The sequence below is a fragment of the Phyllobates terribilis genome, unplaced genomic scaffold (assembly GCF_046119375.1).
Source record: "Phyllobates terribilis strain yellow unplaced genomic scaffold, ASM4611937v1 Scaffold_1__5_contigs__length_1240528914, whole genome shotgun sequence".
NCBI lineage: Eukaryota > Metazoa > Chordata > Amphibia > Anura > Dendrobatidae > Phyllobates > Phyllobates terribilis.
Genome location: NW_027362761.1, coordinates 591,602,028 through 591,611,055, shown reverse-complemented (window position 1 = coordinate 591,611,055; position 9,028 = coordinate 591,602,028).

Here is a 9,028-nt window from a genome sequence, read left to right as displayed (position 1 = left end):
CAGGTGAGCGGGCTGTCAGACAAGGCAGGTAACAGGCAGGTGACAGATGAGCGCTCCAGGTGAGCGGGTTGGCAGGCTCAGCAGGTAACGGGCAGATAACAGGCTGGCAGGCAGGACGAGGAGTCAGGCTAACAGCGGAACCTGAGGGCTGAAGTAGAGATAAGTAACTGTGCAACAACTTTGCTCGTGCAACTCCATTTTGGAGGAGGTGCCTTACATATGGGAGGTCCTCCGGCAATTGGCCGGGGACTCCTTAGGACTGCACGCGCGGTCCCTTTAAGAGAGCGGGAGCGCACGCCCTAAGCATAGTGCCGGGGAAGGAGCGCGCACCGGCAGCAGCGGGGAGAGAAGCGCTGGAGGACGCCGCGCCAGGAGCGGGAAGGTGAGAGGGACGGCGTCTCTGCCTAGCAAGGGGCAGAGACGCCGATGTTACAGTACCCCCCCCTTTAGTCCCCCTCTTTTTTAGGCCTGAAAGAAATTTTTCAAGGAGAAGCGGGGCGTTGATGTTCTCCCTGGGTTCCCAAGTTCTCTCCTCAGGACCAAACCCCTTCCAATCTACCAGAAAAAAGGTCTTTCCTCTTACCCTCTTGGTGGCCAGAATACTCTCTACCTCAAAGACGTCCTCAGCGGAAACCGGAGCAGGGGGAGTACCTTGATTGTTGGAAAAAGAGTTAAAGACAACGGGTTTGAGGAGAGATACGTGGAAGGAGTTGGGAATCCGTAAGGTGGCCGGGAGTTTTAACTTGTAGGCCACTGGATTCATTTGCTTGAGGATTTCGAAAGGGCAGATGAAACGAGGACCCAACTTGTAGGAGGGTATCTTCAGCCGCACATGTTTTGAGGAGAGCCAAACCTTGTCTCCTGGACGGAATTGAGGCAGATCCAGACGCCTCTTATCAGCATATCTCTTCATCCGCTCGGAGGACTGAAGAAGTGCGGACTTAGTACTCTCCCAAATGGTGGAAAATTCGCTGACAAGAGACTCTGCGGCAGGGTTGTCCACAGAAGCAGAGACGGGAAACGGAATCCGGGGATGTTGGCCATAGACTATGAAGAACGGGGACTTGGAAGAGGATTCGCTCTCGTGGTTATTATACGAGAATTCGGCCCATGGTAGGAGGTCCACTCAATCAGAATGGTGGACAGTAACGAAGTGCCGGAGGTAACTGGTAAGGATCTGATTGATCCTCTCCACTTGACCATTGGACTGAGGATGGTAAGCGGAAGAGAAATCCAGGGTGACATCCAGCAGTTTACATGTGGCTCTCCAGAAGCGTGATGTAAACTGAACCCCTCGATGACACGATGTGGAGGGGTAGGCCATGGAGACGGAAGATATGGCGGAAAAAGTCTTTAGCCAGCTCAGATGCAGACAGGAGACCAGGCAGGGGAATGAAGTGGGCCATTTTAGAAAAGCGGTCCGCGACCACCCAAATGACTGTACACCCGGCAGAAACAGGGAGATCGGTAATGAAGTCCATGGCGATGTGTTGCCACGGGGCAACAGGTACGGGAAGCGGCAGGAGATGACCGGTTGGTAAGTGTCTGGGAACTTTGTTGCGGGCACAAGATGAACAGGCAGAGATGAAGTCTACCACATCCTTACGCAGGGTAGGCCACCAGTAATGCCGGGTAATGAGCAGGAAGGTCTTCTTTTGGCCAGCATGGCCAGCTAGTTTAGAAGAACCTTCTCACGGTCTGGAACCGCTACAAACGTCTTGCCGGGTGGAAGACGAGTCAAATCCAAGGGGGCCACATTCATCACCTTGGAGGGGTCGATGATGTGCATAGGCTCCTCCTCTTGATCGGAGGACAGGAAGGATCAGGACAAGGCATCAGCTTTGACATTCTTTTCCGCCGGGCGGAAATGCAGGATGAAGTCGAAGCGGGCAAAAAACAAAGACCACCGAGCCTGACGCGGATTAAGTCTCTGGGCATTTTGGAGATATGCCAGATTTTTGTGATCTGTGTAAATGATCACCGGGTATAGAGCCCCTTCAAGCAGGTAGCGCCACTCCTCCAGTGCCTTATTTGACGGCTAGCAATTCTCGGTCTCCTATGGAGTACTTGCGCTCAGAAGAGGAGAAGATTTTGGAGAAGAAGCCGCAGGTTACCATTCTGCCGGAAGAAGATTTTTGGGTAAGTACTGCTCCGGCTCCGGAAGAGGAGGCATCAACCTCCAAGTAGAATTGTTTATTGCAGTCTGGACGGTGCAGAACTGGGGCAGAGGAGAAGGCTTGCTTTAAGGAAAGGAAGGCCTCCTCGGCTTCGAGCGACCATACCTTGGGATTTGCCCCCTTGCGGGTGAGCGCAGATATGGGAGCAGTCCGGGACGAGAAGTGTGGAATGAAGAGACGATAGTAATTGGCGAAGCCCAGGAATCGCTGTATCGCCTTCAACCCCTCCGGACGGGGCCACTTAAGGACAGCAGAGAGCTTCTCAGGATCCATTCGTAGGCCTGTCTGGGAGATAACATAGCCGAGGAATGGAAGAGAGGTCTGCTCGAAGAGGCACTTCTCGTATTTTGCGTAGAGGTGGTTCTGCCTGAGCCTAAGCAGGACCTGACGAACATCCCTCCGGTGTGTGGGAAGATCCGGAGAGAAGACCAAGATATCATCCAAGTATACCACCACGCAGGAGTAAAGAAGGTCATGGAAGATGTCGTTGACCAGTTCTTGGAAGACGGCGGGAGCATTGCAGAGGCCGAAGGGCATCACACGGTATTCATAGTGTCCGTCCCGGGTATTAAATGCCGTTTTCCACTCGTCTCCTTGACGGATACAGACCAGGTTATACGCTCCACGTAGATCCAGCTTGGAAAAGATCCTGGCGCCTTTAAGGCGATCAAACAACTCGGAGATGAGCGGCAGGGGGTATTTATTTTTTACGGTGATCTGATTGAGTCCTCTATAGTCAATACAGGGGCGTAGTGAGCCATCCTTTTTTTTGACAAAGAAGAATCCGGCTCCCGCCGGGGAGGTAGACTTCCGGATGAACCCCCTAGCCAGATTCTCCTCTATGTACTCGGCTGCATACAACAGATAAATACGCCCAAGGGGTGGAGTGGCGCCAGGTACCAAGTCGATCGGGCAATCATACGGCCTATGAGGTGGTAATGTCTCTGCTTCCTTTTTACCGAAGACGTCTGCATAGGGCCAGTAAGGAGTCGGAAGACCGGGTAAATTAGCTGGAGTGGGTAGTGGACGAACCGGGCGAACTGGAACCAGGCAGGTCCTATGGCAGTCCGGACCCCACCGGAGTACTTCACCGGATTGCCAGTTCAACACGGGTTCATGCGTCTGGAGCCAAGGTAGGCCTAGCAATAGGGAGTGAGAGAGTCCGGGTAGCACATGGAAGAAGATCTTTTCAGAGTGCAGCATTCCCACCTGCAGGGTTATGGGTTCCGTGATGAGCAGGATGGTCACCGGTAGGAGTCTTCCATCCACGGAGGCGACAGACAAAGGTTCAGCCAGAGATTTGGTGGGAATGCGGTATTTCTCTACTAGGGACTGGGAAATGAGATTTCCAGCAGCTCCAGAATCTAGCTGAGCGAGTACAAAGTGACGGTTCTCTCCCCAGGAGATAGAGACAGACAGAGTCAGGGATGGAGAGGGCTTACTTTTGTCTAGGACGACCTCTCCGAGTGGTCCTAGACACCGGAGTTTCCCGGTCTCTCCGGGCAGGAACGAATCAGGTGCTCCTTACTGACACAATAGAAACAGCCCTCTCGGCTCGGCGTGACTCTTGGCGAGATTTGACCATCTTGGTCTGGTCGATCATCATGGGCTCGGGTGAGTGCGCCCGGGGAGTGACAGATGAAGAGACAGGTCTCTGGAAAGTAGGAGCAAGGCGGGGAAACCTCCTCTCACGGGTTGTCTCTTTGGTACGTTCCTGGAATCGGATGTCAATCCGGGTAGCTAGTGTCACCAAATCATCCAGGGTGGTTGGAATGTCCCGACCGGCAAGTTCGTCTTTAATCCGACCGGAAAGGCCCTCCCAGAAGACGGACACCAGGGCCTCATTATCACAGGCAAGCTCAGAAGTGAGGGTACGGAACCGTATGGCATATTCGCCCACGGTGAGACTCCCTTGGCAGAGACGTAGCAGAGAGGAGGCTGATGAGGTCTTTTGTCCCGGTTCATCGAAGACTTTCCGGAAAGCAGTGAGGAAAGCTGACAAGTTGGATACCAGGGGATCCCCTCTCTCCCACAGGGGATTAAGCCAAGCCAGTGCTTCCCCAGTGAGATGGGACATGATGAAGGCCACATTGGCCCGGTCGGAGGTAAAATGATGTGCCAAGAGTTCAAAGTGCAGGGTGCACTGGATAATGAAGCCTCGAGCCAAGGCGGGGTCTCCACCAAAACGAGGCGGTGCAGAAAGCCGGGGACCAGGACCGGGTACCATGGTATTGATGGGCAGCGGTGCTGCCGAGGCGTGAGTCGTGCGACTGGAGGCAGGTCCTGGTGGAGCAGTCAGTGTGTTCAGGCGGGAGTTGACATTACGCAGGTGGTTCAGGATGGATTCCTGTTGGGATCTCTGACGGGAGACTTCGTGGAATAGGTCAGAGAGCGAGGGAGCTTGGGTGCCACCGGGTTCCATGGCCCGAGCAAACTGTTACGGGTCCGTGTGGTGGAACTTCTGTGCCGCGGTGCAAGGAGGGAACCAGAGGGGCGTGACTAAGTATCAACCTGAACCGACCCTGGTCGGACGGCGGCTAACGACTCCGTGACCAGGGAGGATCCGGGCAGAGGGACCAGGTGCTACTCTGGGGACGACCTTGTAAGAGAGCAGGTGGCTCCCACGGGTCAGATGGCTGGGACTGACTGGTATGACGGATGGACACAGCAAGCAGACAGAAGTCTCTGGTTAGCTGACAGGTGGTCACGGGACGTGACAGCAGAGCAAGTAGTAGTCTCTAGGTTTACCAAGCAGGTGGTCACAGCAAGTGACGGCGGAGCCTCCAGCTAGGCAAGCAGATAACAGTCGGGTGCTCCCAGGTGAGCGGGCTGACGGACACAGCAGGTAACAGGCGGGTGCTCCCAGGTGAGCGGGCTGACAGACCAGGCAGGTGACAGGCAGGTAACAGGTGAGCGCTCCCAGGTGAGTGGGCTGTCAGACAAGGCAGGTAACAGGCAGGTGACAGGTGAGCGCTCCAGGTGAGCGGGCTGGCAGGCTCGGCAGGTAACGGGCAGATAACGGGCAGATAACAGGCTGGCAGGCAGGATGAGGAGTGAGGCTAGCAGCGGAACCTGAGGGCTGAAGCAGAGATAAGTAACTGTGCAACAACTTTGCTTGGGCACCTCCATTTTGGAGGAGGTGCCTTATATATGGGAGGTCCTCCGGCAATTGGCCGGGAACTCCTTAGGACGGGGAGAGAAGCGCTGGAGGACGCCACGCCAGGAGCGGGAAGGTGATAGGGACGCCGTCTCTGCCTAGCAAGGGGCAGAGACGCCGATGCTACAACGATGATATGAGGGAATATGAAGCCCAGCTGTGCTTGGCATCACAGACCCAGAAGGGTGTATTGAAGGATTCCTCCACAAGAGGCCCCCATAACCATTCACACATCTCCACCTTCCACCTCAGACCACCAGAGGGAGCTCCTTAGGGAGATATATAAGGGAAGGTGGAGCCAGGCAGCCGTTAGTCTGTTGATGAGTTCCTGCAGAGCGAGACACAGAAACAGGTCAGTCTGCAGTGGAGCTCAGTGACTCAGCAATTCCTCTGCGAGTTCAGTTGGTGCAAGCCTGAATACAGAGCGGAGTCCAGACTCAGGTGTAGCTCAGTGAGGTGAGCTGTAGGTGTGCCGGCGCCATAAGATCGGTGAATCGCGGCACACTGCCGTTTGTGTGAGTGGCCTATTGAGGGCTCGAGTAGGCCGAAGGCGAAGGAGTAGAGAGTTAGTACATAGGGGGCAGAGGAGCTTAACTAGCTCACCCGTAAGAAGAAGTTACCGGACACCGCGTCCAAAGCTTGCCGGGATCTCCACGACCCAGTAAGATAAACCGGAATCCCTGGAGAACTACAGGTCCCAGGATCGCTAAAGTGCTGATACGTACCAGAGCCAGGAGACACATAGGCCCCGTAGGTCGGGAGCGTGCACTCCAAGAGAAGGCCCTACCACAAGGTCAGCCAGTGCAGGACAGAGACAAAGTTAGGCCTAGCTCCAGGCAGGTCAGAAACTTATTACCCAGCAGCAAGAACCAGGAGGCCCAAAACCTGCTCATTGGGGAGGATCCGGACATACACCCTTCACCCTACAGTGCTCCGGGGAGTGCCTGAAATTCCACCAGTAAAAGGTACTGAAGTGACTATCGTGTCCGTCCCTGTTCTTGCTCTGGCCCGGCGTAGTCTCTTAATCCTGCATCCCCGTTCCTATACTGTCCTGAGGCCCAGCTCTACCTGTGGAGAGCTATACCATAAAGCTGCCCTATTATCAGCCTCAGTGGACTGCGCAGCGCTGGTGATCCTCACCAGAAACCACAGGTGGCGTCACGAACTCTTTCTTTTATAAACTTTACAAATATCAATCCCCTTTTTAAAGAGAGGCCCAGGGTACGGGCCCGGGAGCCGACCACCACGACATCCCTAATGGCCAGGCTAAAGGCCCGGGTACCAAGTTATCCCCATCTTCCTCTGGACTAGTCAGAAATGCGTTCTGTTTGTGCCTTTGCTATGACGCTGAAAATATATCTCCCATAATTATCGGATCAATGCAGACCCGAATATTCATCGCTGACCACTAGCTCCAAAAGGTCTAAGAAGATTCTTTGATAAGAGGAAGCTCAAAAACATTACTTAAAAAGAACACACAGGTGATAAATTGGCTACTTTGTGTTTCATTTCCCTACGAAGTTTAAAATCGGCAAAAAAAACTGTGTCCGGAGCATCATGAATGGCTTTCAAAGGTCATGAAGCTGCACACAAGTCTACAATCTCATTGCTAGGATTTGTCATAATTTTCTTATCGATAAGGGTCCGATTGCTTTGACTCTTCCCAAGTGGAGCTTGAATGTGTGTTACCCCAGGCCTGGATGCCACAAATATTAAAGGCTGTGTCTAAGAGCAGGAGGGAGGTTCCCTGGTCAGGGACAATTAGCATACAGCACCTCCTGTCCCAGGCCAGTAGGGGGAGCAGGCTGTCCCTATAAAAGCTGGAACTGAGGGCAGGGTTAGAGAGAACTGGACGACCTAGCTCAGGACTGAGACTGGTCCTAGAGAAGGAGGGACAGTTCAGCTGTAGCCAAGGAGTCCGTGAGGCAGAGGAGAAGCTGCGAGCCAGGGACAGAGGCGACGAGAGCCGGTCCTGGCTGAGAGAATCACCACCGGACATTGGGGTCTGAGGCTGTCAGGGTTGCAAGCCCTGCAGCAGATAACCAACCCGCAATGGATTTGAGGTCCCTTGGCCTAAGAAGCCTGGAGGCTCCGCCACACAGAGGGACCGGTACAGCACGGAAAAGCAAAAGGTACCTAAGGCCCGAGTCGCAAGCCATACAGGCGAAGTACACGGCCAGCTCAGGGACGTGGGCTATTACACCACGAAAAGGGGGATAGTCAGCAAGGGCAGAGAGAGAACGGTAGGCCTTCACACTCACCCTGATCAGTGGGGCTCGCCCGAATGCCCTCAGACACCCTGGCCCATTCCTGCCCGGTACTCCTGTTGGGTCAGTAGTAATACCTACAATAAAGACCCTGGACTGTTTGAAGCCGACTCTGAACTCTTATTACTGCGGCCTGCACTATCACCCCCAGCATCCACCTACACTGCCCTGAGGCTACACTCTTCCCGTGGGGAGTTATCCTATCCCTGTGCTGCACACCAACACCAGCCTCAGCGGTCTTCCTCGCAGCGGCGGTCATCCCTGACCGCAATCCACGGGTGGCGTAGTCGGACATTCATAGCTCTATAAATAGACTGCCACAGAATTTGGTCTGACCACCCTGAGCCACGGGATCGGGTTGCCACTACTACTCCCAGCATCGCACTGAAGCCCGGTTTTGGGTACCCCACGGCCCAGGGGGCGAGTCAAATGGTTCTGTGCTGCAAGGAAGGGGCCGCAGATCTAAACTAGGACTATGGACTCTAGACACTCAGGATCCGCAGAGATCCTGGCAGCCGAACCCCATTGATCAGAATCTGATGACATATCTGACCATTGTGCTGGAATCCAGATACTTATTAGCAGGGTTTTTTTTTTATTTTCTACAAAAAGTTTTTTTTTAGTGTACAGGGGCATTTTTTATTATCAGTCTGAGTAACTTTGTTAGGTGTGAATTGTTCTAAAAGTAACAAGAATATTTTTTTTTTTCTATTTTTCAGAAAAGATTTCATTTTTAATCGTGCAAATTCGCCCTGAAAGTGTTCGCGTGGGTGTCGCATTGTGTTCCTTTGTTTACATCCAGTCTCCGATTATGTTTTGTGATGACGCGGACGCTGTGGCGTAGCTACATTAGATGCAGAAGTAGAAGAAGAAGTTACTTCCAGGGGACACAGAAGTAGCACAAACAAGTCGGAGCGGCTGAATTTTAGATTTTTTTCCATTCGGATGAGAAGCTTCGCATTTCGCCTCTGTGACAGATCTTACAAAAAGAGAATAGAAAGATGTAAAAGCTCCGAAGATCACAAAGGGAATTGTCAGGCGGCAGCGCAGGAACAACGTTCTTCTTCATCTGTCCTTAGGAGAAAACAAAGGGAAGCTGTTAGTAACTAAAGGAGATATTGAAAGGAAGGAGTCAAAGCAAGGAGAACGTCCCAAGTGCAAACAGCGGCCCCAGGCCAGGACCTGCATTGTGTTCTGCTTCCTCTGGACTTTCCTTGCTCCACATTGATGTCAAGGAGCTTCTGAAGAAGCGATATGGACAGGCCGGGTCCACCACAACTGGACCTGCTGAGGTGACTCGTAGCAATTGTACCACCACCCTCCCCCGTCTCATACATAAACGACCCATACAAAACCATGTAAAAATATTTCCTTCTGATGAGACCAGGAAGCTGAGATATGGGTGGTGATTTGAGTTTATTATCAAG